The sequence below is a fragment of the Crinia signifera genome, chromosome 4, assembly GCF_055691185.1.
Source record: "Crinia signifera chromosome 4, ASM5569118v1, whole genome shotgun sequence".
In the NCBI taxonomy this organism is placed as follows: Eukaryota; Metazoa; Chordata; class Amphibia; order Anura; family Myobatrachidae; genus Crinia; species Crinia signifera.
In genome coordinates this window covers 303,741,761-303,758,634 of record NC_139220.1, presented here as the reverse complement: position 1 = coordinate 303,758,634, position 16,874 = coordinate 303,741,761, and the positions used below count along the sequence as shown (strand labels likewise).

Genomic DNA, 16,874 nt, shown 5'->3' with positions numbered 1-16,874 from the left:
TGTTTTTTTTTATCCTTCCAGCATCCCTCCCCTTCTTTTCTCTTCCCCACCCCATACTCCTGCTTGTCCTGCATGATAGAGATATTTTAATACCTGTCAGTCTATTATATATTGATTATCGTGCCTATAAGGGCTGTAGCCGTGCATTTATTTACATGTTTGGTATATCAATGTTTAATGTGTACATCAAATTTTACTTGTGTTATTCATAATACAATACATAGTGCAGTGAAGTTATATATAATTATGACCCACAGGGGAAGCGGGTAAACCCTGAGGCTAAGCAGCACCCAAAACATCAGCCATTCTAAGCGAGCGCAATGTACACCCCAAACCAATAATTAGTGTGTAGTTGTTGGTGTTTTTTATTTCCTTTTTCGCTTTCTCTTTCCTTCCTCCTTTCCCCTTTGCTTGGGTATGCATCTTGTGACATTTGTGAATTGCTGTGACCTGTGATATACACACTTTACTTTATGCGGTATTCATTATACAATAAATAATACAATAAAATTTAATAAGTAATATATTGTTGTTTTTTTGGGGGTATATGTCTTGTAACACTTGTGATTTCGGGGGACATTTACCAAAATGGATTCGTAGAAAAAAGGTGTATTTGTAGGGAGAAATACACCTTTTTTTTACGAATTTGTATTTTCGGGATTTACAATCCCAAAAATACAACAATTCGTAGTCCTAAAGATGGAACATTCGTATTTGTATTTACAAATACGAATGTCTACACCATCGATAGGATACGACAGAAATCACCATTCAAAAGAATGGTGGTTTCTGATTTACTAAGCAGCCGTACTGATAATACGGCTGCTTAGTGGTGTAAAATACCCACGCAAATACGACAGGAAAATAGAACACCATTTTCCTGTTCTATTTGCGTTTTAGCCTGCACGGATCAGTCAGATCCGTGCAGGCTGCAGTGTAAAAAAATAGAAAAATTAAATAAATAAAAAAAAGGCGTAGGGTCCCCCCCACAGCTGAAACCAGCACCAGGCTGACAGAGCCTGGAGCCGGTAATTAAAAATCAGGGAACCCGACAAATAGGGGTTCCCTGATTTTTAACAACCAGCCCCAGGCTCCTGCTCTGGGGCTGGTTCCCAAAATACGGGGGACAAAATGACTAGGGGTCCCCCGTATTTTAAGAACCAGCCCCAGGCAAAACCAGCCAGCAGGGTAATGCCACAGCCGGGGGGAGACTTTTTATGCAAGTCCCCCCGGCCAAAGCATTAACCCTACCGACCAGTCAGCCTGGCCAGGGGCCCTGGGGGAGTGGGGACCCCCCAATAAAGGGGTCCCCCCCCTCCAGGACTTACCTGACCAGGCTGAAGCCTGGTGCTGTCCTCGATGCCCCTGGGCGGTGGGCATCGAGCTGATAGCGGTGTAAAAAATAGAACAAACGATTGTTTTTTACTGTGGCACTACAAGTGCCAGCAAGCCTCCCCAGCAAGCTGGGACTTGGAGAACCACAAGTCCCAGCCTGCTGGGCATTAAAGGGCCCGCTGGGTCTTGTAGTGCCACAGTAAAAAAAATAGTTAAATAAAACACACTGACACCCAATTTAAATAAAAGTTTAATACACACATTACACACATACTGATACTTACCTATCTTGATCCCGTTGGTAGGTCGCTGGCTCTGGTGTCGGCGGCTCCGTGTCGGCGGCTCCGTGTCGGCGGCTCCATGTCGGCGGCTCTGAGGTCGGCGTCCTGTCCGAGGATAATCCATGTTGGACCTGTGGAAGGAAATCCAACTCACCCAGGTCCTCCATGGATGGTCTTCTTTCTTCATCTGTCGACATCCAGGTCTTCTGGCAGCTACTGACGACTTCCAGCAGCTGCCGGCATCTCCCGTGACGCTCCCCGGCTTTCAGAGCCAGAGACATCCTTCCTCTTCGGCGTCTGGGCTCAGAATGAATTCTGGCCAATCAGGAGCCGCCTAGCCGCCTAGCGGCCAATCAGTAAAGGCTTTCCTGATTGGCCGCTAGGCGGCTAGGCAGCTCCTGATTGGCCAGAATTCATTCTGAGCCCAGACGCCGAAGAGGAAGGATCTCTCCGGCTCTGAAAGCCGGGGAGCGTCGCGGGAGATGCCGGCAGCTGCTGGAAGTCGTCAGCAATTAAAACATTATATAATTCCAAAAAACAAGGTGGACTGGCGCTTCCCAATTTAAGAAATTACTATATGGCAGCCCAAGCGGCACACCTTGGGGGCTGGGTAAAAAAACTAAAGGATCCGCTGCTGCAACCATATCTCAAAGAACAGATAGGCCAATGGGCTTCCCCACTTGCACTACTCCTATCAGGAATCTCTGCATATAGACTCCCTCCCATTCTCCGCCAGGCGGTGCTGATTTGGAGATCCCTTCACTCTGCAGTCGAATGGACGGGGATAGACACTGAAACGCCCCTGTGGTTTAATAAAATATTTCCAGAGCTAGAAAAAATGTCTTCTGACAATATATGGTACCTAAATGATATCTCAGATATTAGTCAAATTTATATCAATGGGATACTCAAGACCTTTGGACAACTACAAGGAGAGTTTAATTTGCCAAAGGAATATTTTTTCAGATATTTGCAATTACGGCATGCAATCCAGTCCCAATTTGGGGGGCTCGAGCTGGACATATCTGAATCCCCGATAAAAAAAACGCTCCAAGGTCTGGGCAACAGAGGTCGGGTATCCTGTTTATATAATAACTTAAATAGATGCACCCCCATTGGAAAAATTGAAAACGAAATGGGAGACGGACTTGGGCCCAATATTGGTAGAAGACTGGGAAAACATACTGGGGTCTATTAAGTGGGCAACATCTTCTGTTAGATACCAGCAAATACACTATTTTTCTCTTCATAGAATATATCAAACTCCAATGGGGATGAATACGGCTGGACTAAGGGAGGATGATAGATGCCCGAGATGTATGATTACAGAGGCCGATTTCCTCCATATGATCTGGGCTTGCCCAAAAGTATACCCCTTTTGGGAAAAAGTATGGAACGATATTAGAACGACAACACCCTTAACAACCCAACTAGATCCTAGAGCATGTCTCCTGGGTCTAGGAATCGAGGGGGACTCCATACCAATGCTCTACTCCTATGTTATTAGCTTAATTACAATGGTGAAAGTCGTGATAGCTCGCATATGGTTCTCAACTAAAAGCCCAGCATTGGCAGGATGGAGAGCACTGGTTACGGAAACCATGAAACATGAAAAACATATGTTCTATACGAGAAATACAAAAAAAAAATATCATGATAAATGGGACAGATGGCGGGAATATCATCTAACCTGGCAAGAGGAGGAGGAGATAATAGTAAAGGCTTTCCTGATTGGCCGCTAGGCGGCTAGGCAGCTCCTGATTGGCCAGAATTCATTCTGAGCCCAGACGCCGAAGAGGAAGGATCTCTCCGGCTCTGAAAGCCGGGGAGCGTCGCGGGAGATGCCGGCAGCGGCTGGAAGTCGTCAGCAGCTGCCAGAAGACCTGGATGTCGACAGATGAAGAAAGAAGACCATCCATGGAGGACCTGGGTGAGTTGGATTTCCTTCCACAGGTCCAACATGGATTATCCTCGGACAGGACGCCGACCTCGGAGCCGCCGACACGGAGCCGCCGACACGCAGCCGCCGACACGGAGCCGCCGACACCGGAGCCAGCGACCTACCAACGGGATCAAGATAGGTAAGTATCAGTATGTGTGTAATGTGTGTATTAAACTTTTATTTAAATTGGGTGTCAGTGTGTTTTATTTAACTATTTTTTTTTACTGTGGCACTACAAGACCCAGCGGGCCCTTTAATGCCCAGCAGGCTGGGACTTGTGGTTCTCCAAGTCCCAGCTTGCTGGGGAGGCTTGCTGGCACTTGTAGTGCCACAGTAAAAAACAATCGTTTGTTCTATTTTTTACACCGCTATCAGCTCGATGCCCACCGCCCAGGGGCATCGAGGACAGCACCAGGCTTCAGCCTGGTCAGGTAAGTCCTGGAGGGGGGGACCCCTTTATTGGGGGGTCCCCACTCCCCCAGGGCCCCTGGCCAGGCTGACTGGTCGGTAGGGTTAATGCTTTGGCCGGGGGGACTTGCATAAAAAGTCTCCCCCCGGCTGTGGCATTACCCTGCTGGCTGGTTTTGCCTGGGGCTGGTTCTTAAAATACGGGGGACCCCTAGTCATTTTGTCCCCCGTATTTTGGGAACCAGCCCCAGAGCAGGAGCCTGGGGCTGGTTGTTAAAAATCAGGGAACCCCTATTTGTCGGGTTCCCTGATTTTTAATTACCGGCTCCAGCCTCCGTCAGCCTGGTGCTGGTTTCGGCTGTGGGGGGGACCCCATGCCGTTTTTTTTTTTATTATTAATTTATTTAATTTTTTTTTACACCTTGCAGCCTGCACGGATCTGACTGATCCGTGCAGACTGCCTACAAATAATTCGTATAAGCAGCCGTATATACGGCTGCTAATACGAATTCCTACGACATCGGAGGGTTACAAAGCAGTCGTATATGACTGCTTTGTAAATCCCCCTCCAGAACACGACTTTGCATACGACTGAAACAGTCGTATGCAGTCGTAGGGAAAATACTAATACGAAAAACTAGGTTTTTCATATTAGTTAATTTTCCCCATACTGTGAACTGTGATATACACACTTTACTTTATACTAGTTCTATCATATTCCTAGATAGTTGACCAGGTTTTTACTTAAACTATTATCTCCTCCTCCTCTTGCCAGGTTAGATGATATTCCCGCCATCTGTCCCATTTATCATGATATTTTTTTTTTGTATTTCTCGTATAGAACATATGTTTTTCATGTTTCATGGTTTCCGTAACCAGTGCTCTCCATCCTGCCAATGCTGGGCTTTTAGTTGAGAACCATATGCGAGCTATCACGACTTTCACCATTGTAATTAAGCTAATAACATAGGAGTAGAGCATTGGTATGGAGTCCCCCTCGATTCCTAGACCCAGGAGACATGCTCTAGGATCTAGTTGGGTTGTTAAGGGTGTTGTCGTTCTAATATCGTTCCATACTTTTTCCCAAAAGGGGTATACTTTTGGGCAAGCCCAGATCATATGGAGGAAATCGGCCTCTGTAATCATACATCTCGGGCATCTATCATCCTCCCTTAGTCCAGCCGTATTCATCCCCATTGGAGTTTGATATATTCTATGAAGAGAAAAATAGTGTATTTGCTGGTATCTAACAGAAGATGTTGCCCACTTAATAGACCCCAGTATGTTTTCCCAGTCTTCTACCAATATTGGGCCCAAGTCCGTCTCCCATTTCGTTTTCAATTTTTCCAATGGGGGTGCATCTATTTAAGTTATTATATAAACAGGATACCCGACCTCTGTTGCCCAGACCTTGGAGCGTTTTTTTTATCGGGGATTCAGATATGTCCAGCTCGAGCCCCCCAAATTGGGACTGGATTGCATGCCGTAATTGCAAATATCTGAAAAAATATTCCTTTGGCAAATTAAACTCTCCTTGTAGTTGTCCAAAGGTCTTGAGTATCCCATTGATATAAATTTGACTAATATCTGAGATATCATTTAGGTACCATATATTGTCAGAAGACATTTTTTCTAGCTCTGGAAATATTTTATTAAACCACAGGGGCGTTTCAGTGTCTATCCCCGTCCATTCGACTGCAGAGTGAAGGGATCTCCAAATCAGCACCGCCTGGCGGAGAATGGGAGGGAGTCTATATGCAGAGATTCCTGATAGGAGTAGTGCAAGTGGGGAAGCCCATTGGCCTATCTGTTCTTTGAGATATGGTTGCAGCAGCGGATCCTTTAGTTTTTTTACCCAGCCCCCAAGGTGTGCCGCTTGGGCTGCCATATAGTAATTTCTTAAATTGGGAAGCGCCAGTCCACCTTGTTTTTTGGAATTATATAATGTTTTAATTGCAATACGTGGTGTCTTTTCATTCCATATAAAGGAGACTACTAAGTTTTCTATCGCTTTGAACACTTTTTTGGGAATATAGATGGGTGAATTCTGCCAGATATATAAATATTTTGGCTTTATTACCATTTTGAACATGTTTATTCGCCCAGTGAGTGTCATGGGTAATTTTTTCCATGTGTGCATACGGTCTTTAAATCTATCTGTTACTGGTTGAACATTAAGCTCCACATAACTCTTTGGGCAGGGGGTAATCCATATGCCTAGGTACTTAATTTTTACAGTCCACTTTAGTGGAGATGCGACCTGCTGATCTTCTGGTATATGACCGGAAATTGGCATTATATTCGATTTCTCCCAGTTTATTCGTAGACCTGAAAAGTCACCAAATTTATTTACCACATCTAAAGTTTGCTGTAGGGACTTCCCAGCATCTTGGAGAAACAGCAGCACATCGTCTGCATATAAAGCTATAACTTCTTCAATTTCCCCTATTTTAATACCCTTTATTTCTGGATCTGCCCGTATTTGACATGCAAGGGGTTCTATAACTAATGAAAATAAAGCCGGGGACAAGGGGCAACCCTGTCGTGTACCCCGTTTCAGTTTAAAGGAGTTTGAAATATGCCCATTTACAGAGACTCTTGCCACCGGATCTGTATATAATAGCTGGATCCACTTAATGAATTGGGGCCCAAAAGCCAATTTCCGAAGCACGGCCCACATGTAGTTCCAATCCACTGTATCAAAAGCCTTGGCTGCGTCCAGAGACACAACCAAGGCTTCCGAATTTAGGCTCTGACCTCTCTGCAAATGGTAGTATAGACGCCTCAAATTTTGAGATGCAGTTCTCTCAGGCATGAATCCTGATTGATCTGCGTGTACAATGGTGGTTATTACGCGATTAAGTCGCGTGGCGAGCATTCTGGCCAGTATTTTAACATCCGTATTTAACAGGGATATTGGCCTGTAAGATTCCGGGAGTAAAGGATCCTTATCTTTTTTTTATTATTAGTATAATCAATGCTTCTGACATAGTAGCCGGAAGAGAGCCCCATTCTAGTAATTTATTAAACAGCTCTGTAAGATAAGGGACAAAAAAGTCAATACATTTTTTGTAAACCTCGGCCGGAATTCCGTCCCTTCCCAGAGCCTTAGAGGCTGGAAGCGCTGATATAGCCGGCCCTACTTCCTCCCTAGAAAATGAGCTGAGGGGAGCTTGATGGATGGAAGGGGGAAGGGTGCCCGGAGAGGTGATGCACCAGTGGTGCACACCTGGACACCACTGGCGCACACCTTCATTTTGCGGCAGCACAGCTGACCCGGAAAATATCCAGGCATGCCACTCAAGAGGTTCATCACATACATAGTCACTCTGAGGGTGTGAATGTTGCAGGTGTTTCATAAGTAAGTTGTATCACACATTATGTGTTTCAGGAAGGTAACTTTAATGTTACAGTAGGAATATGGCAATAAGTTGACATAAATCCATCTTGCTAAAGACAGGAGAGCTGTGACCAGTAAGCTGGGGGCTGCTTTTCCCTTGGGACAATCTCTCTGTTGGGAAATAGAGCTGCAGTATAACAGACAATGACGACGTGGCTGCCATTACTGTGTCCTGTAATATACAGCTGTTCTGCTCACACTGGTGCTGGGGCTAGTACAGGAAAGAGCTGTATATCCTTTACAGCAGAGGCGTAACTACCATAGGTGCAGGGGGTGCAGCTGCTATGGGGCCCAGAGCTGAAGGGGGCCCATCTATGCTCTCAATCTAATATGTTTTGCATACATTTATCACCATCAGCTGCTAAATAGGGGGCCCTTACAAACTTTTAATATGGGGCCTACGAATATCTAGTTACGCCTCTGCATTACAGAGTCCCAGCAGCTCCTCCCAGTCCCTATTATACCTCCTGATTCTGTCCCACATACATCGACACAGAGAAAGCTGGTCAATCGCACAGGACCCTCATTGGTGCTTGAGGAAAATGTGATGGACCCCCCAGGAATTTCAGTATACTAGGTATTTCCTAAAGATAGACTAATGGGAGGTGTGCTACCACTGGACACAGTATGGAGTATATACAAGACAAGAGAAAAAAGATGTGTCTCGGTGTGATGCACCTTTAATGATTTTTACACATAAAATTTAACTTTTATTTGGTGGTATAAAACTAGTGAAATATAAAAACACACAAGACAAAAACAACATGAATATGGTGTGTTTAAAAAACGGTGGTTCACTCTCTCAGCTAAGTGTCAATATTGCGATACACTGTCAACAGGTACTTTCCGTCGACACCTGTTTTATTTTATGTCAGTTGGATTCATATCCTATATACTGGTGTTCAATTAGGGTTCCAGTATGGGGTGCGTATCAACTGTGTGAGGTATCTTTACATATGATAGACTTAATGTGACTTAGGGCCTTATTTTAGTTCACTCTTTCTGACAAAATCCTTCTTAGATGGGCAAAACCATGTGCACTGCAGGTGGGGTAGATGTAACTTGTGCAGATATTGGGCGGGGTTTTACTTCAAAGTGAGATCTATATTGCAGTGTAAAAATAAAGCAGCCAGTATTTACCCTGCACAGAAACAAAATAACTCACCCAAATCTAATTCTCTCTGCACATGTTACATCTGCCCCCCTGCAGTGCACATGGTTTTGTCCATCTAAGAAGGATTGGTACTTCTTTACTTTCACGGCGCCACTAGATAGGACAGATAGGATACTAGATAGGATACGATTTTGTATGCGATTTGACATAAGATATCGCATAAGATATAGGATAAGATTTACTATCCATTTCATTACCCCACTATCCACTAGGGCGTGGAGTTGATTTTGTATAGCGTGGCGAGCGCAGCGAGCCACCGAGCCCGAAGCGTAGCGAGCCCCGCGAGGGGACACGGAATGTATTTTATGGAATTGCATGCAAATGGCATGCAATATTGGGAACTTGCTTTGAAACAACATCCGTGTGCGCTCGCCACGCTTCGGGCTCGGTGGCTCGCTGCGCTCGCCCCGCTATACAAAATCAACTCCATGCCCTAGTGGATAGTGGGATAATGAAATGGATAGTAAATCTTATCCTATATCTTATGCGATATCTTATGTCAAATCGCATACAAATCGTATCCTATCTAGTATCCTACCTGTCCTATCTAGTGGCGCCGTGAAAGTAAAGAAGTACCGAAGGATTTTGTCAGAAAGAGTGAACCAAAATAAGGCCCTTAGTTTGTTAAATCAAATAAACTAAAGTATGACCATTGTGTCATCTTTCTTGTAACATTCGCGTTATATTGACCTGTGTCAATTCTATGTAGAGATTTGCTAGGCACATGTGTTCTTATAGATCAAGGCCATATTGAATAGGCGATGTTCCCCAAGCCAAATTCAATATCTTGTCACCTATTACAGGTCATCACACTGAGTTATGCTACAACAGAGTGTTTTCTCTATAGATTCTAGGTATTACTGTACAGTATTTCCTAAGTGCGGCCGCACTTTATTAAGGATATAGAAGTACCTAAAAGACATATAGTGCTCCTGGATAGGTTTAAGCTGTATAGCAGTACCCTATGCAGTTGTGTTTAGTTACCACCTTGGCCCTTATTCTGGTTGGTGCGGCCAGAGCCGCACACGGGGCTCCGGCCGCACTAACCAATCCCCGCCCACCCTACGGATCGCCACGGCCGTCCGTACACGGACGGCTGGCGATCCGCATAAAAATGGTGGAGGCGTACGCCTCCACCATGGTGGGAGCTGCCCCCTGCATTCGATGGTCGTCGACCATCGAAGGCAGGTCCGCACGCCCCGGCAGCTCCCGCAAGCTGAGACCACACGGACAATCGTCCGTGTGGTAGCTTGTATGGGGGCTGAAAGCTGACATCCGGCGACGTCAGCTTTCCGCCCCCCATGAGTTGCGTCATGCCCTCATTACCATGCGTACGCCCCGCGTTTGCATGGGAACGCCCATGAAACGCGGGGCGTATACATAGGGAAATGAGGGCATGAAGCCCCTCACTCCCCTATACGCCCCCTTTGCGGCGTACTAACGTTATGTGCGGCGAATTCGCCTGCACATGCGCAGATTGACCTCTGCGCATGTGCAGACGGAAAACATCGGCGGTACGGCCGCACGCGGGCCGTACCGCTCGAAACAGAATAAGGGCCAAGGTTATCTTTAGCGTGTTTAAACCCTGTTCATCATGGGTTATATGCTGATATCCAATATCACATTTATCTGTTATATATATACAAGTCTGTGTGTTACTTAAATAATCAGTCTGATAATCCACATGATAAGTATTATTTAAGGGTGACAAAACTGGATGTCGACCTTCATGTCAACACTTGTATGCTGGGTTCACACTTTACCCGTTTTTTGTGGATACATAGCATATAGTCAACACTATCCGCGTAGATCAGCGCTGGCTAGTATGTTTCTGTATCAAAGTTTATAAACAGTAACAGTTTCTGTTGGTATGACTGTATCTGTTATATAACAATAGCTACAGTTGCTATCTGTTGCAATGTAAAGGTCGGACAGTCCTATACAGGAGTAATCACTCCTTATTATGCACAGGTGTTATGGACCAGTAGCAGACAGGGTCATTGAGTATGTACTCCGTCTGCACATGGTCTGGCTTGAGGTATTTACACAGCGTGCCTAGGCTCCATTAGCTCAAAGTTGGTAGATAGTCACACAGTATGATACCGCGCTCCCCTCTAGTTGTACCTGTTAAAGTAAATACAGATCAGAAATACATTCCTAAATGCTGAGTTAGAGTGAACGTCACCGCTAGCGGTGTCTCTGCTTGTCCATGTGATTCTCACCAGACCGATTTTATGGGACAACCGATGGTGTCTTAGACCTAGAATAATAAATACAGATGAAGCATAAGTTGTTACAATATCTAACCATATGGGGATAAGTTTGGTGATGTTTGTGATGTAAATGATGGTCGATCTTCATCAGTTTTGTAATATGCTTGATAACAGTTCCAATGCCAATATAGGAGTCCCAATGATGTCCTAAATGGAAACTGCATCCATACTAGACCTGGGGCGAAATGTAATAGGGTGCGATTTTTAGACATGTGCGATTTTTGGTCAAAAACGGCCGAAATCGCACATTTTCCGAAAATCGCACATTTAATAGGTTGAGAATCGCGGTAAAAAAAATCACACTTTTTACCGCGAAATCGCACTTTTGGAAGTGGCGATTTTTAGTCACATTTCAAATCGCATCCAGATGTTTTCCCATTATAAAGTATACAACTCGCGACTTGTAGTCCACCTGTAAAAAGAATGTTTATAAAAAACACACACACAGAGAAGTAAAAGTTTATTACACACACACCTCACTTTTACACCAGCGTTACTTACCATTCCTGGATCCAGCGCTGGTCTGGCTGCTTCACAGCCGGCTCCCCCCGCACTGACAGGCAGCGGGGAGAACCGGCTTTCTCCGTTGCCTCTAACAGCTTCTGTAGCGCTGTTCCAGCGCTACAAAGGCTGAGAGCGCGATTGGCCGATACGTCTCCATGGAGACACATAGCTCAGTCCTGATTGGCTGAGCTATGCGTCTCCATGGAGACGCATAGCTCAGCCAATCGCGCTCTCAGTCTCTGTAGCACTGGGACAGCGCTACAGAAGCTGTTAGAGGCAACGGAGAAAGCCGGTTCTCCCCGCTGCCTGTCAGTGCGGGGGGAGCCGGCTGTGAAGCAGCCAGACCAGCGCTGGATCCAGGAATGGTAAGTAACGCTGGTGTAAAAGTGAGGTGTGTGTGTAATAAACTTTTACTTCTCTGTGTGTGTGTTTTTTATAAACATTCTTTTTACAGGTGGACTACAAGTCCCAGCGGGCCCATTAATGCCCCGCATGCTGGGACTTGTGGTTCTACAAGTCCCAGCATGCGGGGGAGGTCTGCTGGCACTTGTAGTTCTCCGGTATAAAGCAATGTAACGTATGATCGATTTAACCCTATCAGGCCGGCGTCCACTGGCCACGGACGCCGGTGACAGCCCCGGGCTTCAGCCCTGGACGGGTGAAGCCTGGGGGGGACCCCTTTATTGGGGGGGTCCCCACTTCTCCAGGTACCCCGTCCAAGGCTGACCAGCCACGGTGCTCATGTTTTGGCCGGGGGACCTTGTATAAAAAGTGTCCCCCGGCTGTGGCATGACACCGCGGGCTGTTGGAGCCCGGTGCTAGTTTCAAAATACGGGGGACCCCCAGATTTGTTGTCCCTCGTATTTTTGGAACCAGGACCGGTCCAAGAGTCCGGGGCTGGTTTCAGAAATACAGGGGACCCCTATGCTTTTTGTCCCCCCGTATTTTTGGAACCAGGTCCGGCTCAATGAGCCCAGGGCTGGTTATGCTTAGGAGGGGGAACCCCACGCCGTTTTTTTTAAAACCTTTTTTTTTTTGCACAAAATCGCATTTATGAAAATGCGCACATTTTCATGACTGAAAATGCGCACATTTTCATGACTGAAAATGCGCACATTTTCATGACTGAAAATGCGCACATTTTCATGACTAAAAATCGCCCGAAATCGCGGCAAATCGCATTTTTTGCCGCAAATTCGCATCTCAATACATATGCGAATTCGCGGCAAAAAATGCGATTTTTAAAGGTGCGATTTGGTGCGATTTTTTTTTAGTCTAAAAAATCGCACCCTATTACCCCTGGTCTGGTCCAAGCAGAAATGGATGACCTTAATTTCGGGAAAACTAGTGTGTACTAGGAGTTGGTTATATAGTAAATCAGAGATTTGGGGCCAGGAGGAAGTGTTCTTGGTGACACTCTATGTGGACATCATTTGTCCATTAGGTAAAGGGTTAGATAAGGTCCTTATGTCTTTAACATTGCACAAGTTGTGTTTTAGATTTATTGTTGAAAAGTGGGAGACCATAAGGAGATACATTGAAAGATCAAAACCTTGTTCTACCTCTCATTAAATATACAGGATATATAGATAAATCTATCCCACTTTGAGCATCAAATAGTCACAATTAAAAAATAAATTAAATGGATTATAAACTTACTAAGGTTAAGAATTGGGGAAGATAATCGACATCAGGTCACATATATGTAATCAGTCCATGAGACGGAGGATAGATAGTATTACCAACATTAGAAGCACTTTTATATAATGACTCTAAAATGAAAAAAAAAGTACATTACACACTATATTCATCACAAGCGTCACCATACAGGCACAATACACAATATTAAAGCTAGATCTGGTCACAAAAAGATACAAAAAAACATACACAAGATGTTTTTTTTTTAGATATCACAAACTGCAAACATTCCGTTTTATAAATAAAATAATACATTTTCTTACAGCAGACTACAGTCACCTTTTTTAATTTAAAAGGCTAAAAAATGTAATAGAAATAATTGTGCCAAATCAATCAAACAGACCAACACTATTGAGAAACCATTAAGAATATTTAAAGTTTCATCTAAATAACTCTCTAGATATCAATTCATTTTATTTAATGTGATTGTTATATAGATTTAAACAACTATATTTAAAATTTGAACCGTACAAAAGCATTTTCTAAAATAATAATATAATTTTATATCACAGAGAGCAATAATGTTTATAATAATAAATATGAATTGCCATCTTATAACCACCCTATAAATCCCTAGAAATGGGATCATTGGGTAGACAGCAAATTGGTCGACAAGCATTATGTCAACGTGCATTAAGGTCGACATGCAGGAAGGTCATCATGACTGAAGGTTGACATTGATTAGATCGACAGGGTCATTAGGTCGGCACAAGCATTAGGTCGACATGCAGAAGGTCTCCGGTCAAAAGGTCGACATGTTTTTTTTTTTAAATTGTCCCGAATTTCGACACAGTCGGCATGGACACTGAAACATAGAACCACGTCCCCATTCTCCCACCACACCCTAGTGCAGGGCTGGGCAACACCGGCCCTCCAGATGTTGATGAACTACACATCCCAGCATGCCTTGCATCAGTTTCAGCATGGCCACATAGCAAAACTAATGCAAAGCATCCTGGGATGTGTAGTTCATTAACATCTGGAGGGCCGGTGTTGCCCAGCCCTGCCCTAGTGGATGGTAGGGCATGAAATACCACCTGTCGGCACAAGTCAACTCAAAAAACAGAGTAAAACCCCATGTCAACATTTGACTGTTGACCTTCCCATCGACCTAATGCTTGTGTTGACCTAATGACCCTGTCGACCTAACCCACGTCGACCTTCCATCATACCTTCCTGCAATTCAGAATAATCATTTATTTTAACAAAATAAATTCTTGCAATTCATAGCACAAAATTTGGGGAAAAAAATTGTACTGGAATATGCATTTATAATTCTGCATTTTATTGGGCTCCAGCATTGCATTTTATAAATGCTAACGCAGACACCGAGGAAGCCCCCTGTGCGATACAATCATCTGGCGCATTAACCACCATGCACGGCGGATGTCACAGCAGCTACAGATGGAGCCGGCTTGTCTTTGCAGGGGATGGCGATCTGTATCTGCGAAAGGGGACGCACGCACACGAGATGCGTGCCCGTCCCCTTCCGACGGCGCTTCCCCCGGGTCCCCGCCGGCTTGTCGGCGGTCACCCGGGGTCCCCACCGCCTCCCCGCACCCCCCCCCCCCACCTAACCCTGTCCTTCTCCCTGAAGTGGAGACGGACAGGTTCCCGTCGCCCGCCGCACAGAAACTGAGACGCGCGTGAGACGCACGAGCGTCTCAGTCAGATGGAGAGCCGGGCTGCTGGCGGATCGCCAGCGGTGATGTTCTGGTGATTCACCAGCAAGAGGGAGCCTGGCTCCATCTGTAACTCAGGCAGACTCCGACACGGGTTATCAGCCAGATCAAAAAGGTTCCTCTCTGTCTCCCCATATCTCCTTTCTACAGGCATTATGCTTTAGCACGTGCATACAGATATTGATACATACATCTTACCTTATTTCACCTTAACAGCCCAACCACTGGTTAAAACCAGCTTCACATTGCAGCTTTGACACGGTATATTGCCGTTTGGTTTTTACCATTTTAAAACAAGAACAGCTGCAGTGTGAAAGATTCATTGTCAATTTACCGGTTCCAGAATACCGGTATTTTGAAACATGTTAAAAGCAGGATCCTACATGTTTCTGAGCCGTTTTCCCTGTCCGTTTTCCCAGTCTGAACAGCTCAGAAACGGGAAAATAAAAACTTTTAACCCCTTCATGACAGAGCCAGTTTGTGCCTTCATGACAGAGCCCTTTTTTTCAAATCTGACATGTCTCACTTAAGTGGGGATAACTTTTTTTTGCTTTTACTTATCCCAGTGATTTTGAGATTGTTTTCTCGTGACACATTGTACTTCAAGTTAGTGGTAAATTTTCGTCGATACAGTCTGTGTTTTTTTGTGAAAAATACCAAAATATCGTGAAAAAATGGAAAATTTTGCAATTTGCAAAATGTTAAATTTTCTGCTTGTGAGACAAATAATCATACCACTCAAAATAGTTAATAACTAACATAGACCATATGTCTACTTTATGTTTCCATCATTATTTCAACTTCCTTTTAATTTTTTTGGACACTAGGAGGCTTACAATATGAATAGCAAATTCTCAAATTTTCATGAAAATTTCAAACACTGATTTTTTTAGGGACCAGTTCAGTTCTGATGTGACTTTGAGGGACTTGTATGTGAGACACCCCCATAAATGATGCCATTTCAAAAACTGCACCCCTCACAGTATTCAAAACAGCATTTTGGAAGTTTGTTAACCCTTTAGGTGTTTCACAGGAATTAAAACAAAGTGTAGGTGAAATTTCAAAATTTCTTTTTTTTTGCAGAGTTTCAATTTTAATACATTTTTCTAACGAATACAGTAGATTTTACTAGAGAAATGTGACTAAAAATTGATTCCCCCAATTCTTTTGTTTTCAAAAATATCCTATATGTGGCCCTAGTGTGCACGTTGACCAAACCACAGGCTTCATAATAGAAGGAGCACCTACTTGATTTTGGAGCCTCCTTTTTATGAGATTTTTTTTTAGGCACCATGTAGGTTTCTAGGCACCATAAGTGCTAAAAGTTAGGAACCTCCCCCACAAGTCACCCCATTTTGCAATCTACACCCCTCAGGGAATTCATCTAGGGGTATAGTGTACATTTCAAACCCCCAGGGGTTTCACCAATTTTGGTACAACTGGGATGTGAAAATGAAAAATTACATTTTTTTACACAAACATGCAGTTCTGGCTCAAAATTTTTCATTTTCACAAGGAATGAAGGAGACAAAGCACCCCAAAATCTGTGCCCCACTTTCTCCCGAGTACGGCAATGCCTCACATGTGACCAAAAAATACCAGTTGGGTGCATGGCAGGACTCAGAAGGGAAGGAGTGATTTTTGGATTTTGCAGCACAGATTTTGGTGGAATGAATGGTGGGTGCTATGTTGCACCAATACAGTGGAACCCCCCCACAAGTCACCCCATTTTGCAAAGTACACCCCTCAGGGAATTCATCTAGGGGTATAGTGTACATTTCAAACCCCCAGGGGTTTCACCAATTTTGGTACAACTGGGATGTGAAAATGGAAAATTACATTTTTTTACACAAACATGCAGTTCTGGCTCAAAATTTTTCATTTTCACAAGGAATGAAGGAGACAAAGCACCCCAAAATCTGTGCCCCAATTTCTCCCGAGTACGGCAATGCCTCACATGTGACCAAAAAATACCAGTTGGGTGCATGGCAGGACTCAGAAGGGAAGGAGTGATTTTTGGATTTTGCAGCAAAGATTTCGGTGGAATGAATGGTGGGTGCTATGTTGCATTAGCAAGACTCCCAAAGCACCAATACAGTGGAACCCCCCCACAAGTCACCCCATTTTGCAAAGTACACCCCTCAGGGAATTCATCTAGGGGTATAGTGTACATTTCA

General features: G+C 44.4%; 1 protein-coding gene across 1 annotated transcript in view; it reads left to right on the top strand.

The window, feature by feature from the left end:
- LOC146073262 (uncharacterized) overlaps window positions 1-16,874 on the top strand; it is an 89,800-nt gene that overhangs the window by 21,343 nt on the left and 51,583 nt on the right. The window lies entirely within an intron of this gene.